Raw genomic sequence first — 17,483 nt, forward strand, 5'->3', positions numbered from 1 at the left:
GCAAGAAGTTATTCGACTTGGCATTGATTGATAGAATTGCTGGATGTCCTCTTGAGAGAAATCGTACCAAATTTTAGCCGACTGGCGCGTTTGATCGTCAAAACCCCGAAGTGGTTGGATGGCTGTGCCTGTAGTGTTCTGAACGTTCTCTGTTGGGGAGAGATCCGATTACTGGTGACCTATGTGGGTGGGCATTACCTTGCTGAAATTTAAGTCCAGGATGTCCTACCGTGAAGGGCGGCAAAACGGGGCGCAGAAAACGCCAACGGACCGCACACTACGCTGTAAGGGTGCTGCAGATGTCAAGCAAAGGGATCCTACGATGGAGAGAAATGGGATCCCTGACGATCACTCCTGATTGTCAGGTCATATGGCGAGCGACAGCCAGGTCTGTATCTCACTGCCTCCTGGTGGGTCTTCAGACACATCTTCGGCCAGCTGTCTCATCAACTGCAGTAGAATTCTCCTTACTGATGACTCCCACTTCGAACTGAGCCTCGATGACGAATGAGCACGTGTCCGAAGACGCCCCGGATAGCATCGTGATACCAACCTGCCTGGCATTAGATTTCATCAAGATAACTCCTAACCGCACGTGGCGAGAGTCTCTACTGCTTGCCTTCGTGCTTGCCAAACTCTACCTTGGCCAGCAAGCTCATCGGATCTCTCCCCAATTGAGAACGTTTAGAGCATTAAGAGCAGCGACCTCCAACCATCTCGGGATTTTGACGATCAAACGTGCCAATTGGACAAAATTTGGTACTATAACCCTGAAGATGACATTCAACAACTCTATCAAGCAGTGTCAAGTGGAATAACTGCTTGCATAATGTCCAGAGGTGGAACGATGTGTTATTAACTTGCTCAATTTGTGTAGCTCTTTCTCTTGAATAAATCATCCTATTTTTCTGAAACTGTGATCATTTGTTTGCCTGTACATGTACATCACAGATAACGAATCCCATCCCATTCAGATAATTCCTTCGTGGTCAGTTTTTTTTTTCCCTTCCTTTTTTCTAAGAATGTATTATAGTCCTAAGATGACATGTAGGTTGGGGATCTAATCGGAAAAGAGTGGCTTAACTGGATATCGCAGTAGTCTAGTATTCTCAATTGCTTCAGTCACATTGTTCTCAGTAATCAGCACCTTCTTTACACACAGCCTTCTGGGCGATTTCGGTTGGTCGAGGTTCGACTAAATTTGGATTAAAACGTCATTGGCCACCATCCAGCCCAATGAATACTGCGCTAATACAAGCGTTTTCAGTTATTTTTGCGTGTCATTCCTTTCCCACCTTCAGTTCCACACCTATGGGTGCTAGGGATGTAAAAGCCCACAGTTGTTATTTCGAGGTTGCAAGTCATATGAATATCAAGTTTCGATTGGAACTGCTCCAGTCACTATTTTTTATTGTCAACCTCTTTCTTCCGATACACACTTTCATGCGTTGTTAACTGCGTCTCACCCCAAGAGTATTTATTTAATGTGTACCTCGTTTGGGTGACGTTACACCAGAGGCTCCAGTGGTATGCCACAGAACACACACACACACACACAAACACACAAACACACACACAGGTTACGGGCGATTTCCTATCCTGTCCTCCCTCGTTCAAATCGAGGTTGTGCTTCGTCCATAATGACCTTCGTGGATGGCATAACAATTCTACTGAAATGCTATCCCTGAAGCCGGAACTTCGCACCAGTTGCAGCGTAGGGGCAACAAAAAACCGATTTTCAATATTTCCCGTAATTATTGACCGAATTTTAAACTTTATGATGCTGTCATTGTCTGCTCATTAAGAGTTATATAATTATGTTAAAGATTTAACATAATAGCACACGTGTTACAGCTATAAACCGTGAGTTTGTCTTAAGGCAGAGTAACTGATGATGCGAGAATAGACGGACTTCATCCTCCCAGAATTTGAGAATGAGACCACTTAGCGATTTCCAGAAAAGATTACACATAGTTCAAGCCATTACGAAATTCTTTTACGCCAGCACCTCCACAAATTGATGAAAAGAAAGACATTTATCGCTTACTGCAGTTTCGCTGTTCATGTAGTAAACTTCAGTATCGGGAACTTCTTTACTACTAAGTCTATTTGCAACATAATTAGCAGACAGTATCCACATACAAAGCTCAATGTGCGTATATCATTGTACGACACGTATTTCAGGATATATGACATCATAAACATTTAGATGCTTGAGAAACCAGCTTTTGCGTAAAATGGAGCGCAAATTGCCCAGTTTACATTCATCTAGCGTTTCATAATGAGAGCACTTACTGACTTCCAACAACTTTAAGCATAATTTCAAATCTTTCCTAAACTTTTTCTCGCTTACTTGCTTAAACGCAAATATTCAACATATTAACGAATTTGTAAAATAATCAGACGTTTAAAGCTGTTTTATAGATGGGAGTTCAATTCCTTTAAAGGATCTGGGGTTTACTGGTTGAACTCTAATCTCCGTCTTTTTACATCTATTTTCATACATATGTGTTACATGCGTTGTTAAATGCCTTACGTAGAGAAAGGAGTAGAGGAAACTAAGGATAAATTTGAGAAATAACCGTACAGAGAGGAAAAGTAAAATTTTTAAGGTGTGCCGATGGATAGAGAATTCTGTTGGAGACGGCAAAGAATATGGAAGACGAGTTGAATGGGATAGATAGTGTCCCTAAAAAGGGCTTAAGATGAATATCAACAAAAGTAAAAAGAGGGTAATGAATTGATGCTGAAGGACGGCCAGATTGCATAGGATATAAAACGCGAAATGACAACAGCCAGAAAAGCTTTCCTGAAAAAGGGAGTTATGGAATGTAAACTTGACTTTCAGGAAGTTTTTTTCTGAAATAGTTGTCTGGAGTGTGGCCTTACGCGGAAATGAAATGTGGACGATGAGCAGTACAGGTAGGAAGAGACTAGAAGCTTTTGAAATGTGATGCTACGGAAGTGTGCTGAAAATTAGACGGGTAAATTGGATAACGAATGAAATTGGGCAGAATCGAGTCTTGGAGGAAAGATATTTACGGCAAAAGGTGACAAAAGGAAGGGGCAGGTCGACGGGACACATCCTAACGTATCAAGGAATAGGTAAGTCGATAATGGAGGGAAGGGTGAAGGTTAAAAGCTGTAGAGGGAGCCGATAGCTCGACTATTGTAACCAGGTTCAGACGGATGAATGTTGCAGTAACTGTACAGACATGAAGCAAATCAGTCTTCAGAATGAAGACCGCAATACAACAATATCGACAAGTGTTTGCCTACTGCAGTATCGTTGTTCTAATAGCTTCCACCTTTGGCAAGACGAAAATAAAACGATGAGATGTTCTCACAGCTGCAGAGCAACAGCCAAATAAACTTGGAATGCTTGATTCCGCGGAGAGCCTCACAGCTTTTTAGAGAACTTAGCACGGCTGTGATAAAGTTCACCGGCGTCTGCTAACTGCTTCAGCCCGAACACGAAACTCGCTTTCAACTCCGATATTTCCACTGTCTTCCCGCGAGGCTGATATCAGTCAAATTGATGGAGTACAGTTTTTTGAAACGATCGGGAGACTAATGTTACCAATTCCTAAGACCTTTGATGATGTGGGCCTAACCAAGCTTTTGAAATTTTAGTTGCACCGTGAGGCGTTCTACACTTCCAGGTAACCATAGATCAGTTCAAAAAAATGACTCTGAGCAGTATGGGACTTAACTTCTGAGGTCATCAGTCCCCTAGAACTTAGAACTACTTAAACCTCACTAACCCAAGGACAGCACACACATCCATGCCCGAGGCAGGATTCGAACCTGCGACCGTAGCGGTCGCGCGGCTCCGGACTGTAGCACCTAGAACCGCTCGGCCACTCGGCCGGCCATAGATCAGTACAAAAAAAATTTCTTTCAGATAACTGTCAACACCATCGATATGCTTGGAGAAATGCAAGATAAACTCTGAGCTGTCTTACAATACATTTATTCACTTCCAGTTTCGATCATGGACCATCTCCAAAGTAAAAAAATATCTACTGTAGCAACTCACATGGCATACATGCTATTTAACCAACCAGAAAAGTATACGCTATTCCCGACTCGAAAACATAAGAAAATTGATGCTTAACGCCATAATACAGGCTTAACCAAGCCGAAAACAATGTTGATAACATGAAAACCTCTAAGAGCAGTAAGTGCGCAACACCATTGCTCAGGCACTTCCCTCGAAATCACTGTAATAAGTGTCGCACGCTATCTGATCTGCATAACGCAGTAGGTCACTATCATGGACATCCTATAAATTGTATCGAGCATCCTTGAAACGCTCAAACACCAGTTTTAGCAGCAAGTGCGCCTTATTCTCTCTTGAATATCAGGAGTTTTCCTTATGAACTACACGGTCTTATTGCTCCGAACTTATTCTAAATCTGTTCATAATTTTTTTTTATTATTATGCTGTGGATTATCTTCCATGCTTCCATGTACGTAATTATATTTAGTATCCGCTTTTTGGACAACGATTGTCTTTCACTACGTTTCACTGGAGACGAGATTTGTGGCTTTCTGTCCGACGAGGACTACATGACTCGACACTTGTTTCAATATCACTTATTAAGCACGTATCGTCGTCACTGTACTCCTCATGTACATTGTCCGCACAGTCGGGCGTATACGACACCACACATTCCACTGGCTCATCTTGCAGAAACGCTAATATTTCACATGGCATACTTTCTCACTCTGTGAAATTCCTTGGGTTTCTTTCTGGCGAAACATCAACTTCGGCAACTGTTGTAGATATAATGCAATGTTTGCTTTGTTTATCTTTGCCATTGCTCTGCCTTGTATCATCACCATTAGCGCTGTAGCACTGTTGCGAGTTACTCGTCGACTAAGCAGTTCAACTATGCTCCTTAGTCTGATGCTGTGCTCACCATTGGGTACCTTCAGTCCCGCCCCTGTAACCATTAACAGCCAATACTGCGGTTGCTCGGTAGACAAAATGTGGAGCATCGAATGGCGCAAACATCATTGGCCTTATGCGACCTCGCACTGAAGAGGTTCCTTGTTAGTTGTTGACAATAAATGTCAGTGGTGATGGTTACACCTCGGGGAAGCAATTGGTAGTACAGCACACCGACGCTCTTCCAGCAGATTCATACCATTATCTTCCGTGGATGTCCGCAGTTCTTTGAACGGGAAAATGCTGCTTTTTTTGTGCTCAACCATTCCTTTGTCTTCCGTGTTGTTGTGTGTTGTGGTCTTCAGTTCTGAGACTGGTTTGATGCAGCTCTCCATGCTACTCTATCCTGTGCAAGCTTCTTCATCTCCCAGTACCTACTGCAACCTACATCCTTCTGAATCTGCTTCTTGTATTCATCTCCTGGTCTCCCTCTACGATTTTTACCCTCCACGCTGCCCTCCAATGCTAAATTGGTGATCCCTTGATGCCTCAGAACATGCCCTACCACCTGATCCCTTCTTCTAGTCAAGCTGTGCCACAAACTTCTCTTCTCCCCAATCTATTCAATACTTCCTCATTAGTTATGTGATCTACCCACCTAATCTTCAGCATTCTTCTGTAGTACCACATTTCGAAAGCTTCTATTCTCTTATTGTCCAAACTATTTATCGTCCATGTTTCACTTCCGTACATGGCTACGCTCCATACAAATACTTTCAGAAACGACTTCCTGACACTTAAATCTATACTCGATGTTAACAAATTACTCTTCTTCCGAGACGCTTTCCTTGCCATTGCCAGTCTACATTTTATTATCTCTCTACTTCGACCATCATCAGTTATTTTGCTCCCCAAATAGCAAAACTCCTTTACTACTTTAAGTGTCTCATTTCCTAATCTAATTCCCTCAGCATCTCCCGACTTAATTCGACTACATTCCATTATCCTCGCTTGCTTTTGTTGATGTTCATCTTATATCCTCCTTTCAAGACGCTATCCATTCCGTTCAACTGCTCTTCCAAGCCCTTTGCTGTCTCTGACAGAATTACAATGTCATCGGCGAACCTCAACGTTTTTATTCCTTCTCCATGGATTTTAATACCTACTCCGAATTTTTCTTTTGTTTCCTTCACTGCTTGTTCAATATACAGATTGAATAGCATCGGGGAGAAGCTACAACCCTGTCTCACCCCCTTCCCAACCATTACTTCCCTTTCATGCCCCTCAAGTCTTATAACTGCCATTTGGTTTCTGTACAAATTGTAAATAGCCTTTCGTTCCCTGTATTTTACCCCTGCCATCTTCAGAATCTGAAAGAGAGTATTCCAGTCAACATTGTCAAAAGCTTTCTCTAAGTCTACAAATGCTAGAAACGTAGGTTTGCCTTTCCTTAAACTAGCTTCCAAGGTAAGTCGTAGGGTCAGTATTGCCTCACGTGTTCCAATATTTCTACGGAATCCAAACTGATCTACCCCGAGGTCGGCTTCTACTAGTTTTTCCATTCGACTGTAAAGAATTCGCGTTAGTATTTTGCAGCCGTGACTTATTAAACTGATAGTTCGGTAATTTTCACATCTGTCAACACCTGCTTTCTTTGGGATTGGAATTATTATATTCTTCTTGACGTCTGAGGGTGTTTTCCATATGTTGGCATAAAGACACCATTTCTCGTCACCAGTAGTGCTACAGTATAGGAACAGTCGGAGTTGTTCACGAGCCAACTGATGACGTACAATGAGAAATGTACATAAGGCAAACCGCTTATTTCTGTAATTTTGGTTTATAGCATGCATTACTCGTACACTCGATTTTTGACCCTGCCCCAGTGCATACAATTGTCGCACGATGGTGGAATAATCACTGTTCATCACATCTGCCATTTCTCGAGTACACTGACTTAGATCCTTGTGGATTAATGCATTTAAACGACCTTCATCAAACCCCAAGGTCTTCCTGAAAGTGTAGAGTCACTAATGTCAAAAAGATCCTACTTAAAGCGACAAAACAATTTTTTGCAGTAATCTGTCCAATCGAATTATCGGCATACACGTTGCAAATGTTTCTGGCTGCCTCAACTGCCGTCACCCGTATATTAAACTCAAACAGAAGATTTCGGAAATGTTCCGATTTCTCCACTTGGAACTCTAGTTTCTAGCGTTCACAGCTCCACTGATATGTAAACTCAAATTTCAACAGTGAACTACAAATAAAAAAGTGGAAATCGATGAATAAATACATAACAACCGGAGTATCAACATGCAAAACAAATATGCTACGAACATGTGCACCAATCTATTACAACATTAAAAAACTAACTGTGGTTGGTTTGCTTTTGAGATCATTTGCTGCTGAGCCACAAGAACCGCTGTTTTGCTTTCAAAACCATTTGTAACGTACTAAAGAGTTTGAGAAGCGATTAATACACACAGATGATTTGGAGAGGGACATACTCTCTCTGCCTACTTGCTGTGAATTAAAGTAACGGGCTTTTCAATAAATAGATAATGCACTACAAGTCAAATGCAGGACTGTGATTCGTGAACTCAATTTTTGGCAGAAAGTGATGTTTTTTTTAGGCGTGCATGGCGATCACCCTCTGTTCATTCCTCTCGGTAGCATCTTTTACAAAAAGTAGCTCCAAATCTTGAGTTCACATGTCTGCACTTAACCGGTACTTTCAATTCCTGAACTGGTGTCCGCGCCATGTTTGACAGTCACTTGATTTATTAGAACTTGTCTGTTTTGTACGAGTTTCTTTCCGTCACAAGGTGGAGAGGACATGCGACGCAACAGGCGCGTCCTGAAATGTGGAAACATCCGGTAGGAACTGGCTGCGTGGATGAAGCAAGAGACTTGCAGTCTTGTGCGAAGGTCGCCATAGTTTTTTCTCAGCGGGCCGGATAAGTGACAAAATGACGAGTCCAGGGCGTATCATCATTCTATACAATACTTGAATGCTACAACGAAATCTCTGGGAGGAGAGACGAAAAACTAAGTTCAGCATTCCGTGTTAATCGTGGGTGCGTGTCACCCAGTACACAAAAAACAAACACAGGAAGCACAGTTATTAACTAGACAGTTATCAAAGGAGGCAACATTAACAAATACACTACGGAAAAAAAATCACAACACAGGAAGGAGTTGTGCGATAATCATCTTGGGGTTGAAGCTCTATTTTCCATGTTTGCTTTAACAATACATATGTTTTTGTATAGGGTCCGCTCAGCTCTCTGCAATGGAACTCTGTTCTCCGCCCTCAAAGAATTATTAGACAAGTCCAACCTATAGAGCTCTCATCCCCCCCACCCCCACACACAAAAAAATCCTCAAACATACTGTCACTCTCACTCTCTCTCTCTCTCTCTCTCTCTCTCTCTCTCTCTCTCTCCCTTCTTTTCACACACAACACACACACAAAAAGTACTTGTAATAATGATGATAATAATAATAATAATAATGATGAAAAATCCTCGAACCTGCTCTCTCTCTCTCTCTCTCTCTCTCTCTCTCACACACACACACACACACACACACACACACAAACACACACGCGCGCGGCGCGCAAATGCACAGACACCTCTCAAAAATTCAGAACAACTGCCGGGAACACCGCCAACTGTTCCACCATCAGCCATCTTGTTTTTACACCTTCAACTGTTCCACTGTACGTCATGTTTGATTTTACAGCTACTAAACAGTGAAATAGTGACAGTGACAGCTCAATATATAGTGTTTGACAGTGATCAAGATGAGGGAAAAGAAAATGTAAGTGAAACATAATGTAAACAGACACACGCACATAGAACTACTTAATTTCAGGTGTAGAAATAACAATTTTCAAATCGTAATTTTGGCTTAAACAATTTATCTACTTTAAGGTGTAAGTGGTTGCAGATGACAAACTGTGAAACAAAACAGTCACTGTAGGCACACAGTACATCAGAAAAACCTCACTGTGTGGTAAAAAGGTATGAATTCATAATTTTATGTGTTTTTTCAAATATCTGTAATTACGATTTAAAAACTAACAGTTACATGTATACAAACAGTAAAGAACATTCTTTATCTTCAACACCCATAAAATAAAAGCCCACTGAAGATGCTGCAACTGCAGTGAAACATGTTTGGGTTAATAAACAAAATTGTGTTTTGCTAAAGCTGGACCCTATCCAAACACATATGTAGAGTTGTGCGATATTAACGAAACTTGGTACGGGTGCTTCTACATCTGAAAGATATGTCTATTCCAATTTCGCACCAGCCGCTAAGAGTGGCGCTAGTAGCGTCACTATGAGGATGCAAATCAGGTTTGCTTTAAATACACGCTGCAACGGTAGTGAGCGTTAGTTATCTTTGAGATTGGACGTGGTGAGTTGATGTTGGTTAAGAATGCCTTTAAGGCGATAAAGACGCCATTGTCAGTACCTCACTGAGTTTGAACGAGGTCATACGATAGGGCTATGAGAAACTGGATGTTCCTTCTACGATAATGCAGAAAAACTTGGTAGGAATGTAGGCACTGCACATGATAGCTGCCAGTGGTGGTCAGAAGAATGTACGGTCGCAAGAAGATGACCTAGTGGCACTACTTAGAGGGAGGATCATGGTGTTGGGCGTATGACTCTGGAGCATCGTACTGCGTCTGCAGCAGAAACCTGAACAGCAGTTGGCATGACAGTGACGCAATGAACTGTTACTTCAAGGACTGCTCCGAACCAGACGCTCTTTAGCGTGCATTCCACTGTCCCAAACCACCGTCATTTGCGACGTCGGTGGTGCCAAGCAAGACCTCACTGGAGGGCCAAATGGAAGTCTTTTGCCTTTTCTGATGAAAGCTGTTTCTGCCTCGGTGCCAGTGATGGCCTTGTGTTTGTTAGAAAGAGGCCACTTAAGGGCCTGCAACCAACCTGCCTTCGTGCTAGGCCGGCCGGAGTGGCCGAGCGGTTCTAGGCGCTACAGTCTGGAACAGAGCAGCCGCTACGGTCGCAGGTTCGAATCCTGCCTCGGGCATGGATGTGTGTGATGTCCTTAGGTTAGTTAGGTTTAATTAGTTCTAAGTTCTAATCGACTGACGACCTCAGAAGTTAAGTCGCATAGTGCTCAGAGCCATTTGAACCATTTTTGAACCTTCGTGCTAGGCTCACTGGACTGACACCTGGCGTTATGGACTGGGGTGTGATTTCGCACGACAGCAAGAGCACTCTCGTGGTTATCCCACGCACCCTGACTGCAGATTTGTACGTCAGTCTGGTGGTTCGACCTGTTGTGCTGCCAGTCATGTACAGCCTTGGTTCAAATGGCTCTGAGCACTATGGGACTCAACTGCTGTGGTCATAAGTCCCCTAGAACTTAGAACTACTTAAACCTAACTAACCTAAGGACATCACACACATCCATGCCCGAGGCAGGATTCGAACCTGCGACCGTAGCGGTCGTGCGGTTCCAGACTGTAGCGCCTTTAACCGCTCGGCCACTCCGGCCGGCATGTACAGCCTTCCAGGGGGTTTTACGAACAGGATAACGGTCGGCCACATACCACCTTCGTAGCCGAACATGCTATGCAGTGTGTCGACATGTTGCCTTGGCCTGCTCAGTCATCACATCCGTCTCCAGTTGATCACATCGTGGGATGACAACTCCGGCATCATCCACAAACGGCATTAACCGTCCCTGTACTGACCAACGAATACAACAGGTGTGGAACTCCGTCCCACAAAAACTGACTCCAGCACCTGTACATCACAATGCTTGCACGTTTGGATGCTTACGTTCAACATTCTGGCGGTTACACCTGTTGTAATGTACCATCATTTCACAGCTGCAATGGCATATCTCGCGCTTACATTAACCTGTCATCTTGCAACATCACTTAAATATGTTACCTAGACAAATGTATTCTCGAAATTTCAATACTCTGCATAAATTATTTTTTAGTATTGCGTTTTTTTCTGACTGTGACGATATTTACATCAGACCCAGTGTGCACACATCGGAATCTCACAAACTAAGTAGCAAAAAACGTTAATGATAGTTGTGAAACTGACGTTTGGCTATCAAGATGTTTTCAATGTTTAGTTTAGTATTGTAGCATCCAATCAAGAGAATTGATTTCAAATAGTCATCAGTCAGTCTCTGTTGATTTGCTGTGTTCACATTTTATGTTTGAAAATGTTTACTCATAGACATAAGTTGTTCCAAACACTGACGTCATACCAGCGACAAATTTCTTTAGTTTCTAAAACTCAGCATCATACGAGTATAAGCACTAAGGAAATTCAACAATTTTTTCTTCTCTATTCTTCTCTTTCAACAAGTCAGTTGCTTCTAAATCAATGAGCTCCAACTGTAGTTCAGCTGGCAGCCACCAATATTACAATCAAATGGATTCTGGAACAGAAGAATGTCAAAAATGGTTCAAATGGCTCTAAGCACTATGGGACTTAATATCTGAGGTCATCAGTCCCCTAAACTTAGAACTACTTAAACCTAACTAACCTAAGGATATCACTCACAACCATGACCGAGACAGGATTCGAACCTGCGAGCGTACCAGCAGCGCGGTTCCGGACTGAAGCGCCTAGAACTGCTCGGCCACAGCGTCCGGCAAAAGAATGTCACTCTTAGTGTCGGTGAAGACATGGAAATCACTCTAACAAAATGCTTCTCCAAGTCACAAATAATTTTTTTCGGAAAATCAAGCTTGCCTTCGTCGGGGACTGTAACACAAAACCCCCTGAAACAGTGAATACGAGAAGAGTTTTGTCCTTCCCAACGTGCGTCTAACAATCACAGGTTTCTCCGAAATCGTTTGATGATTGTGTAAGTACCACAGACGAGGACACCCTTTCCCTGAAGTTTCAAGTTCAGTTCATTCATGTGGGATGTGCTGTCAAACGAAAACGACAATTTTGACAGCCAGGTAGGATCTCACAGCTGTGAATCAGCAGTATCTGTTTCCGTGAAAAAAATCTACGTGTTTCGTCTTGGAGCTAGTGAAAACGAAACAGAAATTTGATCGCAGCTGAGCACCTCACTTCCGTGTGACAAGGCAGGACATATAATTCAGAAAGAATTTCTTCGAGATAAGCATGGAAATGAAATGAAATGTCGTGTGGCTAGGGCCTCCCGTCGGGTAGACCGTTCGCCTGGTGCAGGTCTTTCAAGTTGACGCCACTTCGGCGACCTGCGCGTCGATGAGGATGAAATGATGTTGATTAGTACAACACAACACCCAGTCCCTGAGTGGGGAAAATCTCCGACCCAGCCGGGAATCGAACCCGGGACCTTAGGATTGACATTCCGTCACGCTGACCACTCAGCTACCGGGGCCGGACAGCATGGAAATGAATTAAGTTTACACCAGAAACGACTGGTTTCAATACGTTGGTGATGTACGATGCAGCGTATGAACAGAACGCCCGGAATTTGCGAATCTTCCAACAGAATCATCATCTGCTCCACCAGACCCTTCCTCATTCCAGCCACATTTATTGCTGCATCAACTCTAACACCACGAAGCTCGTTCCAATGAAAGTTATAGCCTGACAAATTCGTTTGCATTTCCATGAAAATGTCATCTCCAATTGTTGTTCCACGCATGCTGCAAACGCATAGCAAGTCTTCCATTATCTTAAAGTCTAATTTGACATCACGAATGAACACATGAAGTTCTAACGAACCCGGGAGATCAGTAGACTCATCCAGAAAGTATCACGGGAAGTTCCCAGCTTCCTCGCGAATCTGCAGCACTATGTTCTCTCCATTTTTTTTTTTTCTGCTCTCCGCACAACTGAACTTGCCGAAAGGCTGATACTTGCAAACAAATCGACTTTATTAGGACACAAGTCATTTGCTGCTCCCATCATATACTCTTTGATGAAGCTGCCATTGGTAAACGGTTATTCTTGTTCAGCCATGATGCGCTATATTTTGTAACTTATGCGAGTGTCAGAATCATATACAGCAAACTTTCTCGTGAAAAGATTTCTTTGGGTTTTTAAATTGCGTTTCATGAACTCATATTTCTCAGGGCATAACTTTCCAGAGGACTTTGAATATCTTGACAGATGTTTAGTTTCATAGTGATGCCGAAGAAGTTTTCTAGTTCTTTGTTTACACAAAGAGGTAGCTTACTGGTTCCCTATTCTGCGTATGAAAACGCGACACGCGGCGTCCATTTTCCACTTCTTAGGAGTCAACAATGAAACTTGACGTTAACGGGGTCTGAAAATGAAGGAGACATGGGCTCATAAACATTGTTAAAACCTTGGCATAGCGCGAAATAAACAATCATTATGGTAAACAAAAATATCTAGATACAATAATTTAAAATTAAACATAGTAAATTTAAGGCACGTAGCAGCAGGAGGTGCCTGCTCGTGTGAACATCTCCTAGTATTCTACATATGATATTTAAATTTAAGTTGTTTTACGGGGTCTCGTATTCCCTACGTTTCATCAACGAAATTCAAGTATCGTCGGCCTACCGGGTATCAGATTATCGATTTTACCGGGAGTTCCACCAACGAAAATTTCTCCAGGGATCAATCGATTGAAGGAAACTTGTCGAAAGGTTGATTCAGTTGACGCAGTCGCTCGACTGATCACACGACAAGATTTCTTCGAGATACCGTCTTCTTCACGTAGAGGCAAGAAGACGAAGAAATCCACGATCTGTGGGGTTAAAATCGAGAGCAGGTTGCATAGTTGAAACTAGGATAGCAAAACGACATACCTGGAAGCGATGTAGCGGAACTGTTTGTCTAGGGGAGAAAGTTATTTTACTCTCAGAAGCCGGGAAGCGAGGAGAGCTGCATCCCGTCTCGATCAAGGCAGCCTTTAAGAAAAAGAGGAACAGTCTTCAGCAATGTTCCCAGATTGCCTCGTTACAGGAATCTGAAAAGGCATCATTAGAATAATTTTGATTGAGTTTGAAACAAACAAGAGTTAGAAAAGAGGAACATCAGGCCTTAAGTTTGTATCAAAGAAACGTCGTGAACCCGAGCAATATTCCAGAACTACTGCGTAAAGAGCAACGTGATTTCCCGTTGTAATGATACTTTAGACTTTGACACAAGTGATGTGATCGTGTGACATTGTTGGCCGGGAGGCCCCAACCGGGGAAGTTCGGCCACCGGGTTGCAAGTCTTATTTCTGTTGACATCACACTTGCGTCTCGATGATGTTGAGATGATGACGATGACAACACAACACGTTACCACTCAGCTACTTAGGCGGACTTTGAAACAAGTATATGGCTGTTAAAACCCGGCAAAGCGAACTGAAGACCTGGTCAGGGTTGCAGCACCGTCACGTTTATGCCAGAGACGCACGGAGGTGAGGTACTACATAGTAACCGAGTAGACTCAAGTATCCATCCAAGTGCTGCCAGGTGCTACACGCCTATCTGCGCCACAGAATTAATCGTCCAGTTAGAAGAAAAAGAAGCGGGTTGTACAGCATATTTACGTTACCCTAGCTTCTCACGACAGTATCCGTAAAACTACACTATCTGATCAAAAGTATCCGGACACCTATTAGTGCACGTTAATATAGGGTGTGTCCACCCTTCGCTTTTACGGCAGCTTGAACGTCTCTGCTGGGGATACCTTCAGTGAGCGGTCTGAATATCTGTGGACTAAAACGCCAGCCTTTTCTTCCTCAAGAGCCGAAACCAGAGAAGTTAATGATGTTGGACGCTGGTGCCTAGAGGGAAGTCGAAGTTCTAACTCATCCGAAAAGTGTTCCACTGGGTTCAGGTCTGGACTCCGGGCAAACCAGCACATTTCCACAAACCTTTGCGTCGCTGCTTTATGAAAGGTTATATTGTGATCCTAATACAAACAATCATAGTCTCCGAACTGTTCCCCTACTGTCAAATGGTTCAAATGGCTTCGAGCACTATGGGACTTAACATCTGTGGTCATCAGTCCCCTAGAACTTAGAACTACTTAAATCTAACTAACCGAAGGACATCACACACATCCATGCACAAGGCAGGATTCGAACCTGCGACGGTAGCGGTCACGCGGTTCCAGACTGAAGCGCCTAGAACCGCACAGCCACACCGGCCGGCTCCCCTACTGTCCGCAGCACACAATGGTGTAAAAATGTATTTATAACCTTCTGCGTTTGAAATTATCTTAAGCCGAGTAAAGTTGACCACTCCCCAACCGCAAAATTCAACCCTATACCGCAATACTACCTCCTCCGTACTTCACTTCTGGCTTTACACATGATGGCAGGCAACGTTCTCCAAGCATTCGTCAAAACCAAGCCTTTCCATCCGATTGCATCAGGGTATAGCGTGATTCATCACTTCAGATCACTCATTTCCAGTGACGTTGCTCTTTATGCCACACCATGCGTCGCTTAGCATTAATTACACCGAAGAGCCAAAGAAACTGGTACACCTGCCTAATATCGTGTAGGGCCCCAGCGAGCACGCAGAAGTGCCGCAACACGATGTGGCATGGACTCGACTAATGTCCAAAGTAGTGCTGGAGGGAACTGACACCATGAATCCTGCAGGGCTGTCCATAAATCCGTAAGAGCACGAAGGGGTGGAGATCTCTTCTGAACAGCACGTTGCAAGGCATCCCAGGTACCCTCAATAATGTTCGTGTCTGGGGAGTTTGGTGGCCAGCGAAAGTGTTTAAACTCCGAAGACTGTTCCTGGAGCCACCCTGAAGCAATTCTGGACGTGTGGGGTGTCGCATTGTCCTGCTGGAATTGCCCAAGTCCGTCGGAATGCACAATGGGCATGAGTGGATGCAGGTGATCATACTGGATGCTTACGTATGTGTCACCTATCAGAGTCGTATCTAGACGTATTAGGGGTCCCATATCACTTCAACTGCACACACCCCGTACTATTACAGATCCTCCACCAGCTTGAACAGTCCCCTGCTGACGTGCAGGGTCGATGGATTCATGAGGTTGTCACCATACCCGTACACGTCCATTTTCTCGATACAATTTGAAATGAGACTTGTCCAACCAGGCAACATGTTTCCAGTCATCAACAGTCCAATGTCGGTGGTGAGGGGCCAATGGGAGGCTTTAAGCTTTGTGTCGTGCAGTCATCAAGGGTACACGAGTGGACCCTCGGTTCCGAAAGCCCATATCGAAGGTGTTTCGTTGAATGGCTCGCATGCTGACACTGGTTGATGGCTCAGCATTGAAATCTACAGCAATTTGCGGAAGGGCTGCACTTCTGTCACGTTGGACGCTTATCTTCAGTCGTCGTTGATCCCGTTCTTGCTGGATCTTTTCCCGGACGCAGCTATGTCGGAGAGTTGATGTTTTAGCGGATTCCTGATATTCAGGGTACACTTGTGAAACGGTCGTACGGGAAAATCCCCACTTCATCGCTACCTCGGAGATGCTGTGTCCCATCGCTCGTGCGCCGACTATAACACCACGTTCAAACTCACTTAAATCTTGATAAACTGCCATTGTAGCAGCAGTAACCGATCTAACAACTACGCCAGACACTTGTCTTATGTAGGCATTGCCGCAGCGCCGTATTCTGCCTGTTTACATGTATCTGTATTTGAATGCGCATGCCTATACCAGTTCTTTGGCGCTTCAGTGTATTTACTAAGAGCTGCTCGACCACTGTAGCCCGTTCCTTTTAACTTCCTATGCACAAGTCATGGTTCTAGCTGGACCGGTGGTAGCACTTTGGAAGTCACGAGTGATTCCTCCCGCTGATTTAATGCGATCTTTGACAACCATCAATCTGCAATGCTGGTCGGTCCCTGTCCGCCAGTAAATGAGGTCTTTTCCGCTGTTTGTTTATCTGTGGTTGTTCCATCGTGTTTCCACTTCATAAATACACCTGAAACTGTCGACCTGGACAGCTTTAGAAGGATTTAAATGTCCCTGATTGATCTGTTACTCAGGTGGCATCCAACGACTAGTCCACGTCCAAAGTCACTAAGCTCCCCTGACCAACTCACTCTGCTGTTACAGCTTCTCTACTGACAACACGGTGTTCCCCATTTCCTTATAGTGGACAGTTCTGCAGTAGTGTCCGGATATTTTAGAGTGAACTCCCACGGCAATGTTGATATATTCCTCAGATGGACCTGTCGATTTGTCGTCTGTCGTTCCAGACACAGATGATGACAAAGAGCCTCACGCCACGACCCGCATATGCAGTAATTAAACTTTGATCGGTGTCATTGTTTGACAGTACTTCTGGCACTCAGCAAGTACTTATTCAGATGTAATGCATATGAATCCGCGATTCGTCTAAGTAAAACAATGGCTGATTTAATTCATATGCTTCAGTTTTTCGTAATATTCTAATGCCGTCTTGTTTGCACATGATAACTGATTCAAACTGACACGCTTAAAAACCAAAATCCCGCACGTAGAACAAATTTTCTCAGAGCATCCTTGCTAGCCTAGAAGTCCATCTCCATGTGATAAAAGCCATGAAATTTCTGCAAAGTTGGTATAGCCTTGTATTGCTCATAATATCACAGATATTGACACATAATAAAACATTTTATCCATATCG

Source organism: Schistocerca americana, chromosome 1 (assembly GCF_021461395.2).
Source record: "Schistocerca americana isolate TAMUIC-IGC-003095 chromosome 1, iqSchAmer2.1, whole genome shotgun sequence".
Taxonomy (NCBI): Eukaryota; Metazoa; Arthropoda; class Insecta; order Orthoptera; family Acrididae; genus Schistocerca; species Schistocerca americana.